Raw genomic sequence first — 27,499 nt, forward strand, 5'->3', positions numbered from 1 at the left:
CAAGGGAATGACCGCGTAGCAGAGTTTATAATCGACTCAGATCGTGACTTTACACGTGGTATCGTGTACTAACAGACCGCCAAGACGAGGCTTGCTTCCCCGTAAAGCGTTCAGCAAACTGTTGGGGCGAGTGCTGTTGACGAGTGCCTAATGAAGGCCGGCACGGCACACAAACGGGTTAGTGGCCAACAGCACGCCCGGCCGCCTTTGTCTCCCCGGTGAGGATTTTTTGTTTTACCCAACCACACCAGGTACACCTTTAATACGGGTTCAACTCGTCGTTACTGGTCATGAGCGGGAATTGAACTCGCAGTGCGCTAACCACTGCGCCACCGCTCCCCCACTTAATAATTGAGACCTATACAAGCATAGCATTTCATAGGAACGAGGTTATTTATTTATTTCCACCTTTGTCAATCCACTGCTGGACGCAGGCCTACCCCCCCCCCTCCCCATCACTGTGGGCTCGTGTCGTTTGTTTAACCATACTTCACCACGCTGGGGCCAACGCGGCTTTGTGAACGGCGCTCTCTCGGCTTGGGTGCCCAGGGATCGATTCCCTTCATTGCTCTCGCCGCCACTGATGTTAGCCGTGACCCGGAATCGAACGCGCTCGATAACGTCCCTCTGGATCATAGCCCAGCGCACACCACTCGCGTTTTGTGTAGTTGAATATATAGACAAGTGTTTATGTTTTAAATATGTCATATATAGTATATATGTCACAACGTAACGTCTTTAATACATTGAGTGGGCATTCATATTTAAGTGATGGGAGTTGAATGTATTTGGCTAAAATTGACACCAAATCGAAAGCAATGGAGTTTTTTTTTAAACATAGGTTGACCCGTGTCAATACGAGACGCGCTTTCAGAATGTATTTCCATTTATTTTAAACGATCTGCTGATACGGCAGTCGTCTCGTCCCGTTATAATAATTATCACGGTTATCAATTGCAATGAAATTTCCCAACCACCGTGGGCCTAGCGCGCATTGCATTGTTGTAGATGACGTGTGTGTGTGTGCGCGCGCGCGCGCGCATGTGTGTGTTAACCACTTGAGATGAGATGGAGGTGATGTGGTACAAGAGGATGTGTAGCTCGGTGTGCTTGCCGGATGACTGGTACCAGCGGTGTCAAGATCGACCTCTGTGGAGGAGGCTCGTGAAGGACGCTGCTGCTGTTGCTGCTGGGCAGTTGGAGGCAATCGCCCTCCCGCAACAACGGAGGTCGGAGGAGCGACGCTCACAACAACGAGCGGAGCGCCGTGTGGCCAAAGCACAGCAAGTTGGCACAGTAGTGGGCACAGGTGGCGCATCGGCCAGTCATCTCGGTCATGGCACCTGTCCCGTGACCTCCTGCCGGCGGGCGTTCGACGCTTCGCGTGGCCTCAACGTGCACCTAGCCTGGCACAAGCGCTGTGGTGACGTCACCGCCACTTAGTGGGGAATGGCGGTGGTTGTTGTTAACCACTTGGGGAAATTAATTAACCGCTCCGATGAATGGTCCGAGTTATATAACCCCGTGTGTAATTGTGTGAAAAATGAGCTTCATGGCTCCCATTGGATTCCTCCCAGTACACATTTAATATTTCTGATTATGATATCGATCTTACGATTCGACTAATTATCCGGCGGCGGTGGCGGCGCTGCGTTGACAATGATGCGCAAAGATCAATCGACAACGTGGAGGAATCGGCACATTTGTCAATAACATCGCTCTGCGTGTTCGTGATGAGAAAATGTAAACGTGTAATATGTCAACGACGTTTCAGCCAATGGCCCTTTTTCACAGAGTGAGACGCTACCCCCTCTGGACATCTTTCTTATGTGATGAAGTCCCGTTGCCCGAAACGTCACCTATGATATCCCCCCCCCCCGCCCCTCTCTGTTTGTTTTCAATCATCGTACGATCTGAATCTTCATTGCCCGCGTGTGTTCAGGACGGAGTGCAAGACTCAATCTTTTCTCGTGGTATATTACTTCAACATTAGTTTATTGCCTTTGCATTTTATTTTAGTGTACAACGTTTCGATACCTCCCCCACCCCCACCACCGCCTTGAGTGGAGGTGATGTGTTACATTTAAAATAAACGGGGTTTTCGGTGTGCGCCCATCGTGGAGTTGTGCTGCATATCTTTTTCTCAGTCTCTCCCATCTTAAGTGAATCGTTGCCGAGGTGCTTGAAGGAATCCTGGGCTTTAACGTGACGTCTCTCTCTGTACCATGTGGTTATACGCTTAGCGCGTGTGTTGTTGTTGTTATAAGTATCATTGTTAGAATTATAAAAGTTGTCGCTGCCACGTGTCGTCGTAGGCCGTGCGAGAATCCGACGCAAGTGCTTTGCTAGATTTGTTTTGACCGCAATGCACGCGCGCGCACCGCACACATGGATTGTGTTTTTTCACCACAATAAGTATGTACCGGATGAACCGTTGTTTAACAGTAAGTTAATAAATGAAATAAAACACAGCCGTTAAGTTAATTGGAGGTCATGTTTTCAATCAAACTCATTTTATTGCGCTAATGAGCATTTAAATCGGTGGTGCTTATCTGAGCCAAGGCGTTAGATTGCGAAGGTGTCAATGTGTCGTTATACCCGCCACCACCCAACACCACCAGTTAGTAAGGGTTGTCAGGCAAAAAGAGCATGCCAATTCGTTACTAGTACAGCACACAGGTGTGTTGGAGGGCACATCCACAACATTTATAATCTGAGATTGTAAATTCTGAGATTGTAAATTTAGATGGAAAATGTTGTGGATTTGCTCTCCCAACACAACGGTGTAGTGCTGTACTAGTGACGAATTGGCCACGTTCTGTTTACGTGACAACCCTTACAAGTTGGCTGTGTCGGGTGGTGGCGGGTTTAACGACACATTTATATATTCACACAATCTCACTAAAAAAAACCTGTAAGTATGGATGCTATTGGTCGCGAAAGCCTACCACGTGTTCAACTGAGCCACGGCGGCTGGAATTCCGCATTCATTTGGCGGAGGCGGAGGTGGGGCGAGTCTCAACAGAATAAGCCACTGTTGAGCCATTCCACAAAGTGGTTCTCATTTAATCGACTCCATCGGTATGAGCTGAGTCAACTCTCGCTTCCCCCTATCAGGGTAATGAACTCGTAGCCTTTGGCGTGCCGTTACACACCTACCGGCTGAGCCATCAGCCCGCCGGCACAGGCTGCGTCTGGTAGTGCTGTGCAGTCAACAACGGTGGTGTAGCAAGTTGTTGTTGTTGTTGTTGTGATCATACCTGACAACAACAACAGACCTGAACGATCGCAACAGTCGGGTCCCACACCTGGGCACGACAAAATCGCAGTGACGTCGATCGTTTGAAAGTCGACCGAGTCTCGTACGACACACATGCGTCGTGTGTCGTACGCAGATCTTGTGTATACGTGTCCATAATATAAAGGATTTTGGGTTCGATCGCGTAAGTATAAATGTGTCGTAACCCTCCACCACCCGACACAGCCAATTAGTAAGGGATTTGTCGCGTAAACAAAACGGCAATTAGTGACTACTTCAGCCCTTCCTAATTGGCTGTGTCGGGTGGTGGAGGGTTACGACACATACTAACGCGATCTAACCCCAAAAAAACCTTTATTATGAATAATATTGTTCGCGAAAGCCTACGTGTGTATACGCGTGTCAATTATTAAATGTATCGCCATCGGCTATGATCAATCCACTGGATGAAGACCGCGTCCAAGCTATTCTCGCCCTCTCGCGAAACCCTCCGATGTAACATTAATAATCATAATCCGACGTGTAAACTCCGAGCCGATACCGTCAGCTGCATCTCCACCCCGGGACGTTCTCCGTAGAGAGAGAGAGCGATAGAGATCGCCGCTCACTCACGAACGCGGACACACGAATTGCGCTGCGTGTTTAACTGGCAACGAGGCTGTGTATTCGTTCGTCGGTCAAAGTGATCACCGTGATTATTTCCGAATGTCTGTGACGAGCCGTTCCATCGGGCGGCGTGAATGCCTGTGACTTGATGCTAGGCAGATAGATTTGACTGGAAACAACTGCGATGGACAAATACGTCTGAACACACACGCGGCGCTTCTGAGTAGGCCTTGAGATAATATAAATCAAGGTGCCACGTGGGTGAACAAATATGCCGATTGCGATTGCTATCGATATTCACACACGCGCACACAAAACACGCATCAACATGCGTACGTCCACCCTTGATACATTGATTTGATTGGCTCTGTCGCTGGGTGGTGGAGGGCTGTTCGTGCACACGACACGCTACTTATGAATGGTTCACATTGATCGGGAGAGCCGATGTTATAGAATCAAATGCGCGCCCTGGTGATTGTGCGCGTCCCATGCGCGGTGTGCGTTATGCGTTATGATGAAGATTGCACGTGTATACATGCACACACGTGTATACATATTTGTTACATGTGTCACACGTGCTTTATACATGTGTACATGTATACACGTGTCGCACATACACGTGTACACGCAGTGCGCCATACCACACTCCGCTACACCCTGCAGCCGTCTCTATACGGCGACGTTACAATTAATCCACTCCTCTAAATCGGTATTTAAAAGCAAACGACGAACACTTAATTATTTTAATTAAACGTACAATGCGTTTACATTAACCCCCACAACGATATCAGCTCAAAACTCAAGTATACCAGGTGACATTTCGGGCAATGTCCCTTTCTGTAGACTGAAGAAGGGCCATTTCCCGAAACGTTTTTTACGTTTATCCGATAATGTGGATTCTTTAAAATCTCGTCTTGAACACACATCTTTCTTAAGTCACTTTATTCTATTTAGCTTTTCCTTCTGTCTTGGCCTTTTCTTATCCGTATTCTTACAAGGCGCCTTATAAACGAATGTTAATTATAATTATTATTTTATATTGTGTGTATATATATGGAGAGCGGTGGTGTAGCGGTTAGCACGCTGCGATACGAACCTGGCGACCCGGGTTCGATTCCCGCTCACGGCCAACACCGGTGACGATCATCTGAACCGGTCCTGGTCCTCCCCTAGCTCGACTCGGCCTCAAATGAGTACCCGGTGCAATGTGTAAACATCGCCACGAGGGAGACAAAGGCAGCCGGGCGTGGTGTTGGCCACCTATACTCTCCTGCCTTGCCGGCCTTCAGTGATGTTCTCTAACAGCACTTGCCCCAACAGTTTATTTCAGGCTATACTGGGGATCGTTGACTTTGTATATATATGTTTGTTTTTTTGTTCTATGGCAGTGCTATTGACGTTGAGTTTGTGTTACTCGTGCTTGTACAACACTTCACCAACGCAGCCAGCATCACCACCAAATAGTTGAACCTTGGAGCACAACAAAGACAAAGATCCCCCGTATAGCCTTCACAGAATGTTGGGACAAGTGCTGCTTGCGAGCACCAAATGAAGGCCGGAACTTTACACGAGGGGGTGGGGTGACCAGCAACACACCCGGCCTCCTTTGTCTCATTTGAGGACGAGTCGACCTAGGCAGAGGCCCAGGACTGGGTCAGATAAAAGTCAAATGGTGCTGGTGGCCGTGAGCGGGAATTGAACTGGGGTGGCCGAGTTCGTGGCGCAGCGCGCTAACCGCTGCGCCACCACTCCCCACAACAATACAACACGCACACACACACACACACGCGCGCGAGGGTCGGTGTGTCCGTGTGTACAGCACTGTATAGTGTTGCAAAATCTGTATTTATGCACCAATAAGTTGCGAGAAATTAGATCGCAACACGATTTATTTCCTATAGAAGTAACTTTAACAACGACTTGAGCGTTTAAACACAACGCGTGCAACGCTTTGCCACACACACTCTCTCTCGCTGTGCGTAATATGCGCGCCTTGCCCGGTCTTGTTATGAACTTAGTTCAAAGGGACTTCGGTGTTGGCACTGCCCAAGCGAGTCAACGCACGCACGCACGCACGCACCCCCTCGTATACACACAAACAACACTCACCACACTCTTCTGCAACACTGGTCTGAACATAAATCATATACATAATGGGCGACGTTTCGAGCAATGGCCCATCTTCATAGCACGTACGATTGCTGTTCAGCTCTGTGCTATGAGGAAGGGTCATTGCCGATTTTATATGCTGTCGTCTTTGAAGGCCGCAGTGTTGTTATTGGCGAGCGTGCATTTGTTCGTTAACTTTGCTTGTGCCACCATCGGCCAATTCTGCAGCAGCAGCAGCATCAGAACACTTAAACTTTTTAAACGGAGCTGTTTTGAGAATAAATTGGACAAAATATAAAAAAAAGACTCATCCGACAATACATATCTGCCCTCTCCAAAATACCAAAAAGTACGAGTGTTTTACAGATACCCCCCCCACCATCCCCGCACGGCATTCTAGAACGCAAACCTTACTCTTCCGCTGATGAGACACTGAATATCGAAACCGGTCCAGAGTAGTGCTAGTGTGGAAGGAATGCTGCTGCAATGACTCATTCCTTATATCCCCATGCTACTGATGGGATGTTTAAAATTATATACATATAAAACCTTCTCGTGATTTTTTTTTTTAACTCGAAGAAACAGACGGGTGAAGAATTGAGAATGGGTTACCCGAGCCCATTTAAAGCAAGCCATGTCTGAGCGTAATGACAACATCTACGACTTGATAAATTTAATCAGAGCTCCGTTCTGTATCTTTACAAAGAATCAGGCTTCAGTCCGTCAGCCTGGATATCGGCTCTCCAAACCAATTTATGGAGCAGCATTTGCTTAAAGCAAGCAGACTCTCTTAACCACTTTTAAACTTCAGTGTCTGAAGAGTCAGCCTTGCTTGTTAATGAGTTTATATATATCAATAATAATAATAATAGGCAAGTGCTAGACTTTAAATAGCAAACTCTGGTACCAACTGTTATCCATTGATGTAGTTTGTTGTGTAACCGACGCATGCATATTGCTACTCATCGTGGCGTTCGAGTGAACTCAAGTGTAACACTTAATAATTATGAGGGTTGGGGTTAAAATAATATGCGCACTTGTGTGTGTTGTGAATAAAGGGCGATCATTTACATTGCAAATCGTTGAGGCCAACGTCATGGCGAAGTTGTGGAACAACACGGCTCGTGAAAGCCACCAATTCGCATCGTGCACACTAAGAATGTTATTGAGAAAAAAAAAAGTTCAACAATGGAAATAACACGTGTGTATAACAACAATTATTTTTGCGCGTGTTTCACCCAGGAAAGCCTCATTGAGTCTCTTGACGCCTTTTCAGGAGGGTACTGCCAAGGTTGCGCAAGAGGGAGGCGACGATTGTTGCCGTCTGTGATGCCAATTTGAGTCGTTAATTCGCGTTACGTCACTTTTTTCCAACTCGGCAAACTAAAACATCTTGGACCGTAACACTGGGCCCACAATGGCCTTACCTCTTGCGAACAACGTCCACGGGATCTTTAACGTCCACTGCGAGTGAAGAAGTGGCCTTTATTGATAGTTCGTGAGCACCACGCACCGCGGTATTAATCGGGGCGGCCGCTGGACCTGAACCGCGAATCTCCTCCGCAGCGGGCGGCGATGGCGCTACCGCATATCACCGCCCAAAAATATATACATCATTAAAAACATTTGTTTATAAAGGGACTAAGTTAGGCGTGATGGGCGGACTTTGTCGTTAGGCGATGTCACTTTTTTATTTTTAAAACTGCGCACGCACTGAAAGACCCAAACCGCGGGGGCGTCGTAGGCGAACGGTTCTTGATAAGTTGAACTTTGTTGTTTGAGTTGACAGCGAGCAACTGAGGTTGGATATACGCCTCGGGTTGTTGGTGCACCTCCGATTAGATGAGCGCGGCTGGATACGTACGGTGCGAAGGAAGTTCGACATGCGTACATACACAGACATACACACGCACGCGCATAGGGACGATGCGAATGTGAATGTAGCAGCACGGTGCGTGGGACTTAACGACGGTAGTTACGTTCTCAATGACCTTCAAACGTAAATCATATCACACACACACCTAAATATATACACACACACACTTTCGCGCGGCTTTAAGTTGTAACATTGTCCAACATGAACACATTGTTTTCAAATATGCATTCATACGGATACCACTTGTTCGTTGAGAATTAAATTACACATTTAACAAAAATATAAATATATCTCTCTACATCTCGATACACATATCAGCGTAATGTGATGTCCGTAAATGTATTAAAGCGTAATGCGTGTGTATATCGGTCTGTGTGTGTATGTATGCAATGCATGTAACCGTGGATGCAAGCTTACGCGTTACATGTGTATGTGTGAGTGTATACATTTGTATGTGTCTGTGTATGAACTGTGGGTTCGATTCCCGCTCACGGCTAACACCGGTGACTATTATCTCAACCGGTCCTGGGCCTCTCCTAGGTCGACTCAGCCTCAAATGAGTACCTGGTGCGAGAGATAAACTTCAACGCTGTGGAGACAAAGGCGGCCGGGAGTGGTGCTGGTCACCCACCCCCTCGTGTGCCGTACCGGCCTTCAAAGATGCTCGCTAACAGCACTTGCCCCAACAGTCTGTTAAAGTTAACAGCACTTGCCCCAATAGTCTGTAAATGTTGTGGATTTACTCTCCAACACATGCACTGGTGTGCTGTCCTAGTAACGAATTGACGTGTTCTGTTTACGTGACAAACCTCACTAATTGACTGTGTCCGGGTGGTGGCGGGTTTAGCGACACATATTCACGCGATCTCACCCCAAAAACCTCATGAATATTATGAGGTTATTTTTTTGTATTTGTAATGCATGTGCATATACGTGTTGTGTGTGTGTGTGTAGATGTGGGTAGTCGGAGTACACGTGTGTGTACGTATTTATTGACGTGCGGTTGCCGCTGTGAAAGGCTCTAAAAGGGTGCAGTGGCAACGCACTTGACGCTTCTCATCGCTCAACAGAAACGGTCTCAGCTGCTGCTGCTGCTTTGGCAGTGGCGCGCACTCGCAAATGACAACGCACACAGAAACTCAACAACACATCGCTCAATAGCGCTGCAGCCTTAAATGGCTGCTATACAGAAGGGTCGCTGCCCGAAACGTCGCCTATTATGTTTGTGTAATATATATTTTTAAAAGGCAAGAGTTTTCACTCGTTGGATGATATACGTTTGCGTGAGTGAGTTGAGTGCGCATGTAATGCGGCTGAACGTACGTTTGTGAGTGTGTAATTGTGTATGCAAACATGTACCTATATATTTATATTTAAGTTGTCTGTGTGTTTCTATATATATATTAACCAGTTAATAACTCAAAAATACCACGATTGTCTCACTTGTAAATGTCACACGGGTCACCAAAATGACATAATCAAAATATGAAGTTTTCGTTTGTTCGTTCTTTGATTTTTGTGCAAAATTTATCCGGCTGCTTTGTTGTACGCCTCTGTATCGGAGTGTGTGCAGCGGCATGTTCAGTATTTGTACGCACGTGTGTGTGTGTGTGCCAGTGTCTATGTGACGCGGTAGTTGTGAGCTCACTGCTCTGCGAACCCGGCGACCTTTCGTGCTGTGCGGTCCGAGTCCACCGTAGAATGCAATCACAGCCAGACGTGAATCCGCGCCGGGCACCGTGTGTGTAATGACATCGGCACCGGGGGAGACAAAGGCGGCCGGGCGTGGTGCTGGCCACCCACCACCTCGTGTGCCGTGCTCGTTAACAGCACTTGCCCCTACAGTCTGTCAAGGCTATACGGGGGATCTTTGTCTTTGTGTGACTGATATGTTCCATGGTGTAGCTCGCACGGATGAGCGTGCGTTCTGCACCCTGCTGCGAGCTGCACGTGGCGAGCCCTCATCGGTTCACGCTCACTGCTCACGGACAGATGTCACTGTGGAACAAACATTAGTTTTATTTGTTCCTGGGTAGTAAGTGTTATTTTATAAATGTTTATGCCTCAAGTGCAGAAAATGGCTAGTATTCCCCACAAACTTTACGTTTGTGACCAGGACACAAACGCTAAGTTAATAATCCACTCCATTAATAACTGTGTAACATTTATTTAGTTTTTGATCCTGGGTAGTAAGTATTATTTCCTAATCGCTTATGCCGTAAAAGTACAGAAAACGGCTATTATTCCCCAGAAACTTTGCTTTTATGATCAGGACATTGATATTTTGAAATGTACCTATTTTCAATGAGAACACGTGGTGTGCATTTGTGTAATTCCTTCACGTAAAGTCCTGGTCACAAAAACAAAGTTTGTGGGGTATAATAGCCATTTTCTATACTTTTGAGGCATAAGCAATTAGAAAACAACACTTGCTACCCAGCAACAAAAATCGTGTTACATTCACCGCGACTGCGACAACAGATCTCTGTACCTGGTGCCGAACCTCCGTCAGCTGCGACGAACTCAAACATCGAAGTTTTGTGCCGGTTGTTTTCGCTTTATTTGGTCAACATATAGGTTTATTTTAAAATTAAATAAATGATCAATTGTTTTTATTTTAAACAATATGTATTGTTATTATTATTATTTTTTCACGCTGGTGCTAATGCTGCTACGTTGGCAGGAGTGCACAAATCACACAACAATCTCAATAAGATCGTCGACAGCATTGGCCGTCAAAATTAAATGTGTCCAAAGCTGTCAACCCCTTATCACCTTATTACAGACCAATTCAGACCTCATCGGTCACCCCGCGTCTCTTATAGACCTCAATGTTCATCCTGCAAAGTCCCATCGCAAGGGAGAAACACAAACAGACGCAAACAATGTTTTAGGTTTTGCCCCTACGGAAACGGCTGTACGCCGTATGGACTTGAAAACCCAATTTCCCTGTACAAGAATACGCGGAATGGGGCCATCCATGTAGTAGGTGCGCAAAAATATGTCAAAACTTGACCCCTCCCACCCTCCCTGTACGCACGCGAACTTTTTACACCCCCCCCCACCTGAGTGCATACGCCTGACGCACCCCCCCCCCCCCCCAAATCCTATAGAACGGCAGATATTGAAACCACGCAGAAACGATCAAGGATTAATAATACAGTATTAACGTATTAAAGCAAAAAATAGTCCACCGCCGGACTATCTAACTCATTTGAAGGCCAATGTAGACAAGTTATTATCGAGGCTTGACCCCCCCCACCCCCGTGTCCTACATTGTCAGTGACCCCCCATACGCAAGTGTACACATTTGGGTTAACCCCCCCTCCCTGCGTACGTACTAAATAGATGGCCCCTAAACCGTGTGAATTGACAGCGCTGCGTATATTATAGGCGACGTTTCGGCCAATGGCCCTTTCTTCATAGGACGTAGTAAGGCCTCTTTATTTAGTTTTTCCCAAGGCAGTGTTGTTGACACACGTGCGTTAGTTTTCATAATTACTTTAGGGGAGGGGAGGGCATTAATCTAGCAGTGGCTTGACCATGGCTGCTGCTGATTAGAACATAACCGACTCCACCAACACGCGAACCCTCTCTCATCAGTCGAATACAACGATTGCATCACTGACGCGGAGTAGACACTTATTGTATCGGACAAAAAAATTACAACATGACAATTGCTATGATTCGTCCCCTGCTGGTGCAACCCGCACTGACCGTCGTGGTGAAGTATGGTCAAACAACCACCAGAGGAGCCTTCCCCTGCTCCGGTGACCGAGATGGGCAGGCGACTCCTCTATGGCATGCTTATTCGGGAAGTTATCAGGTTTCTTTATTCTTGGTTCTTTCGGTAAAGTCACGTAGAAGGGAAATAATAAAATAAAACATATAAAATTCTCACGACGTTTCGGCCACAACGCAAGCAGCCGTCCTCAGATGAAGAAACAGAGCTGTCGGAAAGGACGCTGTCTTTCAGAGCTGTTGCTGTTTCTTCACCTGAGGACGGCTGCTTGCGTTGTGGCCGAAACGTCGTGAGAATTTTTATTTTATGATGTTCTATTTTTATTATTTTATTATTTCCCTTCTACGTGACTTTACCGAAAGAACCAAAAAGATGAATCCCTGCAGTCACGAAAGCTTTAAATCGAAAGTTATCAGGCTTTTGTTCAGCCGTAATTGCGCTTATTAATTAGCGTGCAAGCCATTCAGCCCGACCACGTATGTTTAACAGAGGGTGCTTACACTTCTAGACGTGGAACTTGACACACGTAATAATACACACATACAAGTGTGTAATGTGTTCACGTTTACATTTACGTGTGTTTACATATACACTCTGGCGTATACTGGTATACACAAGTGCACACGTTTATGTGTGTGCGCATATATACATCAACAGGTGTGTGTATACACATGTGTTTGTCTATCCGAGGGGACGCGCATGCATGTACATGTGTGCGTACAACACAACAACAACAACCGCCATTCGCCACTAAGTGGCGGTGACGTCACCACGACGCTTGTGCCAGGCCATGTGCACCTTGAGGCCACGTGAAGTGTCGAACGCCCGCTGGCAGGAGGTCACGGGGCAGACCCAAGTGCCACGGGTCGACTGATTGAGATGACCGAAACGACTGATACAACGCAAGTACACAAGTACACGTGCATATATGCACAACAAAGACAAATATCCCCCGTATAGCCTGCACAGACTGTAGGGGCAAGTGCTGTTAGCAAGCACCTATAAAGGCCGGTACGGCACACGAGGGGGTGGCTGGCCAGCACCACGCCCGGCCACCTTTGTCTCCCCAGTGGCGATGTCTACACACCGCACCAGGTACTCATTTGACGCTGATACGACCTCGGGGAGCGCAGCGCGCTAACCGCTGCACTACCGCTCCCCACACACGCGCGCGCAAGTATTGTTACATCCTTTCCATAAACCCATGAACGTCTTCGTGCAGGGCATTCGACAAAGATCCCCCATGTAGCCTTCGTAAGCCTGTCGGAGCCACGTGCTGTTAGCGAGCACCGAATGAAGACCGGCACGTTTTTTATTTCCCCAACCATCAATTCAGTCAAATCCAAGCGAGCACAACGCTCTGCTACGCTGCGCCGTGCGAGCGAACGAAGCACCACACACACAACACACACACTCCCCGCCGTGCCGCGCTACAAAAACCACTGCCAGCAGCAGCATCAACAGCAATGGGCAGCAGCAGCAGCAGCCGTAGCTCGCCCAGACGCACATTGTAGTAGTAGTATTTTTATTATTCTACCTCGACGCTTTTAAACGTGGCTATGGCTCCCTCCGGCACGGGGTGCGGGGGACAATGCGTTTGTCTGCTTTGTGAATGCGACCACCGTCTCGGAGTCGGGGGTAGCCAGGCGCCAGCCGCTTACCTTCCGCATAATAAATGAAGGGATACAATTGACATCTTTGCTAGCGAGACAGTGGGCAGGGGCGGTTTTGGCTTGCTCGGGGAGGGGGTGGAGGAGGAGGGGAGAGAAGAGAGAGGCGGAGAGAGCCGTGGGGTTTGAAGAGGGAAAGAGCAATAGAGATTGGGTGGGGGATTGGGGGGGGGCTAGTGGTGCGGGGGGGGGGGGGCTATGTTTTGGGGGACTTGTGTTGGGAAGGCTAGCAGCAGGGGAGGGGTGGTGGTGGTGGGAGAAGATTCCTTAATGCATCGTGCAGAATTGAGAAAGTCGTGGGTTAGATGGAGTGCGTGAGTGCGTTGGGGTGGGGTGGTTGGGGGATGCGAGCGACGCATTTCTGCAAGTAGATGGGGTTTTATTATTATTACTATTCCACCCCCCCCCCCTGCTCTCTCCCCATTCTGCTGTGGACTGCGCTTCGCTGAGGATAACCTAGCAACGCTGAACCGCGGCTGCAAGGAGGGCCCACTGCATGCGCGCGTCGCCCCAACTCCGTGCGCTAATACCGACGGGAATAATTAGTCGGCGGGGGAGGAGGCTTCCCCTTCCCCGGTGCTTTAAGCATCTCTCCGTGCAGTTGGCCGAGACCCGAGGCGGCTTGCTAATTGCCGTTGTGATCCCACCCCGCGTGCGGTTAATTAAGACAACTGGATCGGCCAGTTTAAGGCTCAGCGGAGATGCCAAGGGACGCATGTTCATGATGATTTTGGTTGCGGTTTTTTAGATTTGCTGAGCGCAGCGGCCAGGAACGAAACCAATGATCGCTTCGCGTTGCGCGTTAAATGTGTCTAATATTGTAAGATGTTTAATGTGGGTCTTTGCAATTGTGGGCAAGGTTGCTGTGATTAACTTTGGGGTGGGTGGCTGGATTGTGAGACGATGGGGAGGGGAATTTTAAAGCTGAGCAGTGCGAGAGAAGAAGCCAAAAGAGAAAGTGTGGCGAGTGAGTGCTTCAGTGAGTGAGTGGGTGTGTTGGTGGGTGAGTGAGTGGGTGTGTTGGTGGGTGAGTGAGTGGGTGTGTTGGTGGGTGAGTGAGTGGGTGTGTTGGTGGGTGAGTGAGTGGGTGTGTTGGTGGGTGAGTGAGTGGGTGTGTTGGTGGGTGAGTGAGTGGGCGTGTTGGTGGGTGAGTAAGTGAGCGAGCGGTTGGGTGGGAGAGCGAGCCGATGGGTGGGTGAGTAAGTAAGCTGGTGGGTGGGTGAGATGGTGAGTGGATGAGTGGACGGGTGGGTGAGTAAGTTCGTGAGTGCTGTGACACACACAGTGTGGTGGTGGTGGTTGCACGCTTCATAGCTCATCGGATTTTTCCAGGATAAATAAAGATGCTGATTCTGATAAGACGCTCACGATAGCTGAACGTGATCACCCCGTTCGTGTGCCTGTAGCCGAGAGCTGCTAACAGCATTTAACAACTAAGTCTGAATGTGGGGGGGAAACTACTTTAACGTTACCATGTGGCATTATCACAGTTGGCTACGTACGGTGCGGAAGAAGTTGAACATACATTACATGAGAGCGTTGGTGACATCACTATCACGCCACGCAATGCCTTTAATACAATGCACACACTCGATAAACATTGGTCCTGTAGTGTGTATGGAGGGCTCGTTCCAATAACATCTGATAATAATCCAGCAGCAACAGCAGCAGCATTTGTTTAACGAGCCTGACTGCTGATGGGACCCAGAAGGTCGAACCCGCTGTAGAGTGTGCTTGTATGAACAAATTCTGTTCGATAACATTATTCTGAACAGCCAATAATAATCTTACAGACGTCAACTTGTATCTATATTGTCGAGATACAGAAAGGAGTATTGTTTATGTTTTCATAATGATAGTTTAAGTCATACATATTTCAATGTTCTATGTAGATAGGGCTTATATTTGCCATGCATTCAAGATGGCTTGCTCATGTTTGCGATGACGCTCATTGACCAGCCCCAACTTGACCTCTGTGAACAAGAGCTTCATGGCGCATCGGATTTCCTCCTGCAGCCGAGATCAAGATTCTGATTGTCGGCTGCGCGGCACGGCTTGGGATTGTACCACTCTCCCAACTGTCCGTCTGTAGTGCTGGGATCACTGGAGCACTCTTGTAAACAAAATAACCTTAAGTGAAGGAAACTTTAGCACATAGTCGTGCTGCTGTTAGGAACCTCGTCTTGTTATAACCAGCAACTCTTAACAAAAGGGTTGGAGAAAACTTGTAGATATAAACCACAGCAAAAATATACTTTTTATATAATATTGCATTGGCAGTCGTGGTTACACGCGCACACAGCAAACAACTTAACACGTTCGACAATGAAAGCAAATGGACGACGTTTCGGTTGACAGTCCTGTATTTATTTTATTTCTCGACTCCTTTGCAATGTACGCAATATGCGTTTGAATTGACGCCTGCCCGGCGGCTTTCGTGCTGCTCATGAACTAATTCCGAAGGCGAACGCGCGTGTTGGAAAGTGCCCACCGGATGAAATGCGTGTGCGTGGTTTTTCTTCCCTCGTCGTGTTGTTGCGCAATAGATGGGCGCTTGGTGGCTTTGTTGAGGGCCGCTGGCATATTTGTTTTTTTTTTGTCCCATTAATTATCGGAGTCTCCGCCTTGCCCCACGTGTGAAGTATTGTGAGAATGAGTCTAATGCCTCCTTTTGTTTTACAATTACTCCGTGTTTGTATGCGTAGACAAAGAGCATTATGGCTAATGGAATAAGTAACGCATGTCATGAATTACAAAAGCCAAATTTGTAACCATACTACATATACTGAACCGTAATGGAAAGCCAGCGGTTAACGTAAAGTGCTCAGTTCAGTTCATTTATTAGGATTTACCCTGTGAGCCATTCGGCTCTTGATTTGGGTTCAACGGCAACAAACAATAAAATTACAAGATACACCTAAATTTAATTGTGCACAAATATAAACATCACATACGTAAGCAATAAAATCCCACAGAAAAAGCACAAACCGTCCATGCTGCGTACACAAATGTGCAAAAAATTAATTTCGATGTCTGATCCCCATAACAATCATAATACAATACAGATCAAAATTTTAAGTATAAATCTATACTAAATAAAAAAATCGGACCAAACCAAGCCCCTCTAAAACTTACTAAAACGATGCTATATAAAAATGTAACAGTTTTCCCAACAAATGTGATTAAAAGTTTACAATAGCGACACACACATCACTAATTCTAGCATCCTTCGCTAGCTGCACAAGTCTCCATAACAGCCGGATGAATAATAGCAGTAGCAGCGCTATATAACGTAAAGTGTACATATATACACAACATTCCACTGCTGGTTGAAGACATTCCCAAACATCACCATCTCTCACGGTCATCAATAATCAAAATAATAATTTTAATGATCATCCATCATCATCATCATCAAAATCAACAATAATGCATCGGCAGCATCACTTGTTCAATGCAGATGTGAGCCCGCCAAGACCCTAATCCGATGTCAAATGACACGTTGCTCACAAAACCCACACACTACATATCTAGACAGAGTCACGATAATTTACAATACTCAATGCATACGACACAGTAAATGTCACAACAACAACAACAATTATTTACACGTTTTTAAAACATAAAACATATAAATTACATTTTCTCGCAAGATACATTTTTTTCCGTGGTGTAGGAAATCTTCTTCTTGGTTCTTTCGGTAAAGTCACGTAGAAGGGAAATAATAGAATAATAAAAATAAAACATAATAAAACATAATAAAATAATGATATAATATAAATCTTGTTTTGCTTAGACACGGGTCAGGAACGTGGGCATTTACAAAATGAATGGAAGCGTGGAGGGAGATGAATTCTTGGATTCATACCGAGACACGAAAAGAGGTACACGTGGATGGGAGACAAGATGCAGGCGATAGACATCATATGGACATTTCTATTTAAAGCTTTCGTGACTGCAGGGATTCGTATTCTTGGTTCTTTCGGTAAAGTCACGTAGAAGGGACTTTACCGACAAAAAACAAGAATATATGTATATCGTATGGACAGTTTTGTTCTTGTCTTTGTCCAGAGGCACATTACATGGGTGAGGGTTGATGCCAATGGTCAAGACTAAGGCGCCACGGTGGCGAGATGTTAACTACCTCGCCTGGTCTACAGGAGGTGGTGGGTTCGATCCCGACCCTGAAGCCTGTTGTATATTTGGAGTTTGCGTGTCTCTTACCCGTGGTCGCGTGGATTTTTCTCTGAGTCCTCCGATTTTCCCCTCCACATTATCAAACACGCCTTTAGAGTGTTTGGCTGCTATACATTTCTAACCGATAAGCCACTTCGTTGAGCTATCATTTGTGGCCACGTCGCTTAGGGAAAATAGCTATACAGCTCAGTGGGCCTTACCTGATAAAATAAAAATAAAAAATGTGTTTTAGTCTAATGATAGAGATGGGGCGCGTGAATTATTTTTTGTGGTAACTTTGTTGTTGTTTGTGCTAATATATTTTGGTGTCATTTCTTAATTCGTTAATTTTTCATTTTGCTTGGCAGTAGTAGTTTTTTAATAGTGGCGCCATATTGGATTTCGTCCTTATAATTAATGTGCAGCGTTATGGGATGCTATTAGCATGAATGACGCTATTTAATAGGGAATATTATTATTATTATTCGGCTCGTGTGAAGAAGGAACTCGTCGAATGATTGCATGACGGGCAGAACCGTGAGGCATCGCGACGTCTTGTGCGAGGCCTACATCCGGCAGTGGATAGATCATGGGTTCCGCCGGGGCAATTTGTTTAGATTATCAAATACAATGAAATGCTTTCGTAGATAGCTCCACCAAATGTCACCAGCGGCCGCTGTCGCGTGTCTCCTGGTGTCACGTGCGCAAGAGGGTGGACTGTCAGGACCGGAGTTGGTCATCACGAGGTCCTCCCTTGGCGATGTTGGGTTCTCATCACTCGGTGAGAGGGGGCCGGTCACCTCCTCCTCACAAGTTTGTACCTTACTTACGCATCCATTCCTCGTCACTCGTAGCCCCAACGTGCGCGTGGAAGAGTAGACCAAGATACCCCTCGAATCGCAGAGGTGGTGACATTGCAACGCCATGCTTACAATATCACCGCACGCTCGCACGCTCGCACGCTCACTCACTCCGCCGTGTCACGTTTGTTCTATTATTTTTTTCTTTTGCCGTTGTTGTTGTTGTCGTCGTAATACATATTCTAGATTTGAAGCTTTCGTGACTGCAAGGATTCATATTCTTAGGTTTTTTCGATAAAGTCACGTAGGTAAAAACGTGAAATTAATAAAAGTAAAATAAAAAAATAAAATAAAAATCGTGCTGTGACAGTTCCACCTGAAGACGGAAGCTTGTGTTGCCTCCGAAACGTCGGGATTTTATTTTATTTTTTATTTTACTTTTATTAATTAAAAATTTTTACCTACCTGACTTTGCCCAAAAAACCTAAGTATATTTCATACATATTCTTGTTATCTATGAAAGAAGACCCCCCCCCCCAAAAAAGCACACCTGACCCTCATTTCAAGCAGCCGAGAGCAATGCCAGGATATTAGTATTATTAATAGTCGCGGCATTTATGTGCGCGGTGGGACGGAGTCGCCAAAAGAACAAAATTAATTACGATTTTGACTTCCGTTTATTCGGGACGCCGCGGGGTACCGCCACAAGGTGCAAATGGACAAAAGGCTCTCACGATAGCTTAGTATTTGTGTAACGTTATGTTTTTAAGGGAAGTTTTGAAATATATGTTTCGCCCCGGGCAACGCCGGGTACTTCCCGCTAGTAGCATATATATATTTTAAAATGCAGTGTCATGCTACAGCTCAGTGGCAATAAAAGTCCGGGCACGACCTTGCACATCGCGGGACGCGCGCGTGGTCGCTCGCAAGCAATGTCTTATTTTATTTATTTCATGTTTGTCACCCGTCGTTTCATCGCCACAAGCGCGTTCTTCACGCAATTCGTCACCGCGGATAAACCGTGGCACCCCACCCCCCACCAACCTTTGCGCGGTCACGTGCACGAACAGATGTTTCAACAGAAGATGCAGGTGCTTATTCTTGAAAGAAAAAAAAACACAATTTAAATATTTTGTTTGTATGCGTAAAGAAAGAGTCGTAATTGATTCCCATTGCAAATAATTTATTGATCTCACCCGGGTTTTTTTTTTGCATTTCCCGAGTGTCCCGCACCATGATTGATGCTGCTACTGCTATAATGGTGGTGGTGATTTTATGCGGCTCGTGGTTAATATAGTACCTGTTGCATGTGTAAGGTCGTCTCTGCTCACGGTTGTTTGACAGGCGGGGGGGGGGCAGAGTCCATGGGATTATCTGACCCCCTTGATCATCGGTGCGGAAGATGGTGAGCAGCTCGGATACCACTGCCCTCGTCACTGATGTTGGTCGTGACCGGGACATTAAATCGGGGTCGCCGAGATTAGTAATAATGATAACAACAATAACCACTACAGCACTGCTCATTCTGATATATATTAGGTGCTCGGTGGTGACGTCACCGCGTGCATCTGCGTGATGACGTCACAGCAAACCACGCCGTTGAACATGATTCGTGTGTGTGAAGTGGGATAAGTTTTGCCCAACGCCCTTGCCAGCTGACTCAAAAACTCTGTGATTATAAAATTATTCAATCATCCAATCGTCATCATCACCATCGTTCAATAACCATAACCCAACAATCACAGTGCAATCATTATCATCCAATCATCGCCACCATCCACTCATTCCTCGTCATCCGACAATAATCATCGGATAGTCTCATCGTGATCAAACGTCACGTTCCAAACACACTGGCTGCGGCGCCACGATCCGTCTTGGTGACCGTGCGGTGTTGGACTTCTTTCGCACCGCACGTGGACAACCGCGCTAATCGAAGGTGCGAAAACACCACGGAGTTTGGAAGGCTCCACCCGCCCACCCATCCCCCCGCCTGGCGCGTCTCCAACATAAATACAATCTCCTCCAAGTTTCTGGACCTCATACCTCCTGGCAGGCTGGCACGGGCTGGCCACAAACAAATAGTGGTTCCGCTAGGAATTTTTGTATGAAAAATGTTATTGTTGTTGTGCCTTTTAAACCCACGGACATAATACGCAAGCCCGGACAAAGCAAGTGCAGCGGCGTCGTGTTTTTGCGAGATGGTAATACGCATGACTTGCTTTGACAGAAAAGTTTACAAAAAAAGAACGGCAACTACAATAATAAGTAGCTGTGCGTATGATGATGGGTCCGTGTGTTATGCACGCGCCGTTCACGTAACAATTCGTGTGTGTGTGTTTATGTGGTAGTGTAGGGGTTGGCGCACCGCACTAAGAACCCGGCGGCCCGAGTTCGATTCACGGTCAACACCAGTTACGATTATCCGAACCGGTCCTGGGCCTCCCCCTAGGTCAACTCAGCCTCAAATGTGTCTAATGCAAAGTGTGCTACCTGGTGCAGTATGTTAAAAAATAAAAATCGCCACTGGGGAGACAAAGGCGGTCGGGCGTGGTGTTGGCCACCCACCCCCTCGTGTACCGTGTCGGCCTTCATAGGTGCTCGCTAACAGCACTTGCCCCAGCAGTCTGTGTAGGCTACACGGGGGATCTTTATTGCGGGGGCAATGTTGACACGCGGACGCTCCGATAATCTCAGTGACCTGAGTTCGATTCGCAGTGCTGATTACATCAGTGGCAAGTGGTATCTTGAATGTGCCCTGGGTCAACTCTGCATTGTAGGGGTACTGTGTCTAATGCAAAGTGTAAACATCAGCGGTGGGAAGACAAAGGCGGCTGGGAATAGTGCTGATGTTACCCACTCCCTCGTGCACTGTGCCAGCCTAATAGGTGCTCGCTAACAACAATTTCCCAACGGTCTGTATGGCTAAACAGGAATGTCTGTGTCTGTGTGTTTTATATATGTTGTGGGGAGCGGTAGTGTAGTGGTTAGCGCGCTGCGCTATGAACCCGGCGATCCGAGTTCGATTCCCGCGCACGGCCAACACCAGTGACGGTTGTCTGAACCGGTCCTGGGCCTCCCCTAGGTCTACTCAGCCTCAAATGAGTACCTGGTGCGGTGTGTATACATCGCCGTTGAGGAGACAAAGGCGGTCGGGCGTGGTGCTGGCCACCCACCCCCGCGTGTGCCGTTCTGGCCTTCATGAGTGCTCTATAACAGCACTTGCCCCTACAGTCTGTTACGGCTATACGGGGGATCTCTGTCTCTATATATGTTGAGAGGAGCACTGTTAATCCAGCAACCCGCGTTCGATTCGCCCCCATGACCAATATCGTTGACGAATGTTTGATCCGGTCATGAGCATCCCCTAGTTCGACTGAGCCTTCACAGAGTATCTGGCGTGTTAAATAACCATCAGCACTGGGGAGACAAAGGCGGCCGGGCATGTTGTTGGCCACCCATCCTCTTCAGAGGTGGGTGCTAACAGCACTTGTCCCAACAGTCTGTTGAAGGCTATCGGGGGGTTCTTTGTCTTTGTATTTGTCACACATACTATTTTCGTACTTTTCCCACTCGAACGAATGCGCCGCTCCTGCTCATGGAAACTCCACGTTCATATGGTGGGGGAAAGTTTATCTACTAAAACACATTTTTTGCGCATGTGCATATATTGGAGATCGTGAAAATGTGGGGGGGGGGGGATTTCATTCAGCAGTGGATTGACCATGGCCAATGATTGGGGCGCCGCGGTGGCGAGATGTTAACTACCTTGCCTGGTATACAGGAGGTCGTGGGTTCGATCTCGACCCTGACGCCTTCTGTATATTTGGAGTTTGCATGTCTCTCTCCCCGTGGTCGCTTGGATTTTTCTCCGGGTTCTCCGTTTTTTCCCGTCCAGATGTCGAAACAACAAAATGTGTTCAGAACATTTGGCTGCTATAAATGTCCACGTGGTAAGCCACTTCATTGGGCTATCATTTGTGGTCAGGTCGCTTTTGAAAAACATATATCTATACAGCTCAGTGAGCATTACCTAGTAAGAATAAAATAGTTTAGTTCATGATGGCATGCATAACTTTGCAGATCTCTCTCAACGTTACGCTCTCTCAGCGTTACGAATATTTGCGTACACTTCGCTATTTTTACTTATCAAACGCAAAAAAAAAGACTTCTTCCACATTGAAGCATTTATTTCCACGTGCGTTTTATGCAAACACTGCAGATTTTGATTACATAGACGCAAAGTTTTTGGGGAGAGGTGCGGGGGTGGGTTGGAGGGTCAGGGGGATTTTGGGGGGTGCTGTTGGGGGGGGGGAAGTACGGAGGGGTGGAGGTAAACCCACGGAATAAAACCAAAGATCGTAAACAAATAAATGAACAAGATAAAATTCGGTTATATAAAAAAAAAGTGCGAAGCGGCTGAGCCGTGGCGCCAGGCGTCACAAAGGATGCAAACAAATTTGCGGCGCTGAATGTGGCGAAGAGACAAATTATATGACATTTGGAATGAGATGTCACTCCATACTTGACCTCCGGGCACAATGACCATCTGTCTGGAGCTGCGCGTTGCACGGAGCGCGTGAATAGGGCCCTCATCCCCCAGCTCGGCTAACACCACCACCACCACCGTTCCCATGTCAGTGACGAGCTGCCGCCGTCGCCGCTGCTGCTGTGCCAATTAAACCCCGAGCGCTGTGTTTTGCAAGTTTCTCTTTGAGCGGGTTTGCAAAAGCGAGATCTGTGGTCGCGATGTGAGGTTTTTTTTTTTAGGGGGGGGGGGGGGCTGGGCCCAAACCCCCCCCCCCCCCCGCCCTAAAAGAAAAAAAACTCCACAATTTTTCGTGTGGCCGACTCTTTTTTTTGCTGGTACCCATTCCTCTGTCAAAGTCAATGTTTAGTGTCCGTGTGTGCACACGGTGGCTATGAGATGTTAACTACCACGCCTGGTGTGCAGGAGGTCCGTTGGTTCGATCCCGACCCTGACGCCTGCTGCATATTTGGAGTTTGCGTGTCTCTCTCTCATCATCATCATCACGGTGGCTAGGAGATGTTAACTACCACGCCTGGTATGCAGGAGGTCCGTGGGTTCGATCCCGACCCTGACGCCTGCTGTATATTTGGAGTTTGCGTGTCTCTCTCTCTCTCTCATCATCATCATCACCACGGTGGCTAGGAGATGTTAACTACCACGCCTGGTATGCAGGAGGTCCGTGGGTTCGATCCCGACCCTGACGCCTGCTGTATATTTGGAGTTTGCGTGTCTCTCTCTTTCATCATCATCATCATCACGGTGGCTAGGAGATGTTAACTACTACGCCTGGTATGCAGGAGGTCCGTGGATTCGATCCCGACCCTGACGCCTGCTGCTGTATATTTGGAGTTTGCGTGTGTCTCTCTCTCCCCATGGTCGCGTGGATTTTTCTCCGGGCACTCCCGTTTTTTTCCCCCTCCACATTTAGAATCCGCGTGCGTTTAGAGCAGTGGATCTTAACCTGTGCTGCCCCTTGCACCCCTTTGATTCTCAGCCGTGGTCGCGGTCCTCCGCTTCTTCCCGACAACATTTGTAAAAAAAGATTCCTTCAGAGGATTTGGCTGCTATACATTTCCACGTGATAGACCACATCGTTGAGCGGTCATTTGTGGCCAGGTCGCTTCTGAAAAATAACTGTATTACTCCTTAGTGGGCCTTACCTAGAAAAATAAGAAGAAAACAACATAGTACAGAGCGGTGATGCAGTGGTTAGCGCACTCGCTGCGCAACGAACCCACCAACCCCAGTTCGATCCCCACTCACGGTCAAAACAAGTGACGATTATCTGATTCGGTCCTGAGCCTCCACTAGGTTGACTAGGCGGTGTGTAACACATCGCCACTGGGGAAACAAAGACGGCCGGGCGCATGCGTCAATACCACCGCCTGAGTGTTATTGACGGGCTACTGTTGTGGTTGTTGACTCTGCTTCTGTCGCCACTGCCAACGCAGCAGCAGCATCACCAACTAATGTCTTACTCGCTAAGGAATTATACAAACATCCCGAGCACAATGTTCCAAAGAAACAAGTCGTAAGACTTCACTCGGAGCTTGCCTGAACAGATAAAGATTTAATATATTATTATTCTTCTTTAACATTTGGAGTCGGTGCAGAAGGTGCAAGGATACTTTATTTTTTTGCAACGAACTCTGAAACGGAGTGTTTTTTTGATGGAGACATTTTAAACCGACTTGGGTTATTCGCGGTTGTGCTGCCACGACCGCCGCCGATCTTCCTCAGCTTGTATGTCGGGTTGTGCCACGTGTTGTCCCAGCACGATTGTCTGACGTTTCGTTCCACAGGGACGCCACGCTGGCGAGATGTTATCTCCCTCGCCTGGTGTGCAGGAGGTCCCCGTGGGGTTCGATCCCGACCCTGACGCCTGATGTACATTTGGAGTTTGAGTGTCTCTCTCTCTCTCTCCCCGTGGTCGCGTGGATTTTCTCCGGGTCCTCCGGTTTTTACCTCCACATTTAGAATCAGCTATCATTCGTGAAAGCCAGGTCGCTTCTGAAAAAGAGCTACATAGCTCAGAGAGCTTTACCTGGTAAAATAAAAAAAAATAGTTAATAGTTACATGCTGGACGCTTCTGCATGAATTGGCTGTTATCGTGATGAGAAAACATGTGGCACAACCCGTGAATATTCAGCCAACGTAAATTGACGGTTCAATTGGCCTGACCTCTCGATGCATCTCGCCAAATAATTAATTCCCACCTGGACTATTTAACATTTAGGAATATTTTCTCAATTAATCCCCAATTTAAGAGCGAAACAGGAGGACTTCTTTACAATTCTGGCTACTCGCCGATGGAAGCCGGTTGTAATCACCAGCGAAACGTCCGCCTCGAATTGTAAATGTCGTGGGTTTACTCTCCAACACCCAACCGGTGTGCTGAAGAAGTAACTAATTCGCACGTTTAATTTACGTGACGAACCTTTCTAATTGGCTGCGTCTGGTGATGGCGGGTTTAACGACCCATATATATTGACTTGATCTAACGCAACAAAATACCTACTTTATTACGGATAATCTTTGTCGCGAAAGCCTACGCGTTGAACTAAAGAGGAAAAAAAACTATTTTTAATAACAAAATAATTGCCATTCCCTGCGTGGCGCCACCGTGCACACGCAGTGACACTGCCACTTGCACACTGAACAAAAAGAAAACAACTTTCGACTCTTAAAATGTCATGCCCCCTGCAGTAAAGGGCGCTGACCTGTGGATGACCAAACACCAGAATCTCTCCTCGCTAATCCCATGTAATGCCCTCCCCGTGATTTGACGGCGGCGCTAATGATTTCACACCAGCCTCCCCGAGTAAAACCTTGCTCAAACAGACAGCCAAAATTCGTCCACGACACAACCAGAACACCCCCCTCCCCCCCGTTCCCCCCACTCCTCCTCCCCCCCCGTTCCACCCCCTCCCCGTCCGCCATCACCGTCTTGGCGCCGTGAACAAACCAGAGAGCCAGCCCAGCCCGTAAACCCACCCAGCCATCCACCCCTCACCCCCCCACCCACCTCTTTTGACGGCACAACCCACAGTATGAACTGTGTCCACCCACCCACCCCTCCCCCCCTCCCTCCTCCGTGGGCTGAATGGGGCGCCCAGTTTACTTACAGCATAATCTAGTCTTTATTATCTCCCTAACTAAGGCTGTGTCAGTCACAGAGGAAGGCTAATGGCTGGGAATAAGGGCCACCCACCGGCAGCATTCACGGAGTCTACCCTCGGCCATCGCCCCTGGATGGGGACCTCCGTGAGACCTGAAAAGGCCTCGGCGTAAAAACAAAAACAGACACAAACACAAAACAAGGGGGGCCTCGGGTGGTGGTGGGGGCGATGCTGGGGGAGGGGGGGGGGTGCAATGGGGGGAGGGGGGGGGTTAGGGAGCCTTGTTGGTACGGAACAAAAAAACAACTCTTCACATTAGCGCCCAGCAGGGAAAGCTATTAGGAGTCCGTTATTCCCTTATTAAATGTTAAAATCCACGCCCCGTGAAACGGGGGATGGCTAATCAATAGTATCCAAGCCCACGTGCTGCAAGGGAGTTCGAGCGCTTTCTGCACAACGCGTGCGCCTTTGATGCAATTGATTAAGCGCGCGTAAGCCAATTATGTGTTAATTAGAGCTGATTTAGCGGCGTGGCGGACATTCGCGCCGACACATTGTTCCGGAGCTAAGCAACCCGGGCGGGAATTTATTTTTATTTTTTATTCTGCGGGGCTCACCCAGGACCTACGGTTTATTTTCCCATGTTTTGGGACGCTGAGAGGGGATGGATGGGGGTGGGGGGGAACAATGGGATGCGATTTTCCGTTTATTGCCTCCTTATATGATGCCTGCTCATTGACAACTTGTTGCCTAACAGCCGCGGACAATTGTGTATGTATATATACATAGATTGATTTGAACCGTCACGGAGACGGTGGGTTCACGGGTGTGTGATGTACGTTCCGGCTTAACGACGGCTGGTGATGACATTTAATGATAGCAGCGATTATGTCCTTGCGCACGTTACCACGTGGCTAATTGATTGTTTGTGGTGATTGTCGACATTTTATTTTTTGGAAGCGGTTTATTAGTGAACATGATGACAATAATGTACCACTTATTATTATTAATAATAACAATTTATAGATGTAGCTGCAGCGCCACCACAGTGGCTAGCGCACTGCACTATAAACCCAGTGTCTAGCACACTTCACCATAAACCCAGTGTCTAACACACTGCACTATAAACCCAGTGTCTAACACACTGCACCATAAACCCAGTGTCTAACACACTGCACCATAAACCCAGTGTCTAACGCAATGCACCATAAACCCAGTGTCTAACACACTGCACCATAAACCCAGTGTCTAACATACTGCACCATAAACCTAGTGTCTAACAAACTGCACCATAAACCCAGTGTCTAAAACACTGCACCATAAACCCAGTGTCTAACACACTGCACCATAAACCCAGTGTCTAACGCAATGCACCATAAACCCAGTGTCTAACACACTGCACCATAAACCCAGTGTCTAACACACTGCACCATAAACCCAGTGTCTAACACAATGCACTATAAACCCAGTGTCTAACGCACTGCACTATAAACCCAGTGTCTAACACACTGCACCATAAACCCAGTGTCTAACACAATGCACCATAAACCAAGTGTCTAGCACACTGCACTATACACCCAGTGTCTAACATACTGTACCATAAACCCAGTGTC

This window comes from Lampetra fluviatilis, chromosome 18, assembly GCF_964198595.1.
Source record: "Lampetra fluviatilis chromosome 18, kcLamFluv1.1, whole genome shotgun sequence".
Lineage (NCBI taxonomy): Eukaryota > Metazoa > Chordata > Hyperoartia > Petromyzontiformes > Petromyzontidae > Lampetra > Lampetra fluviatilis.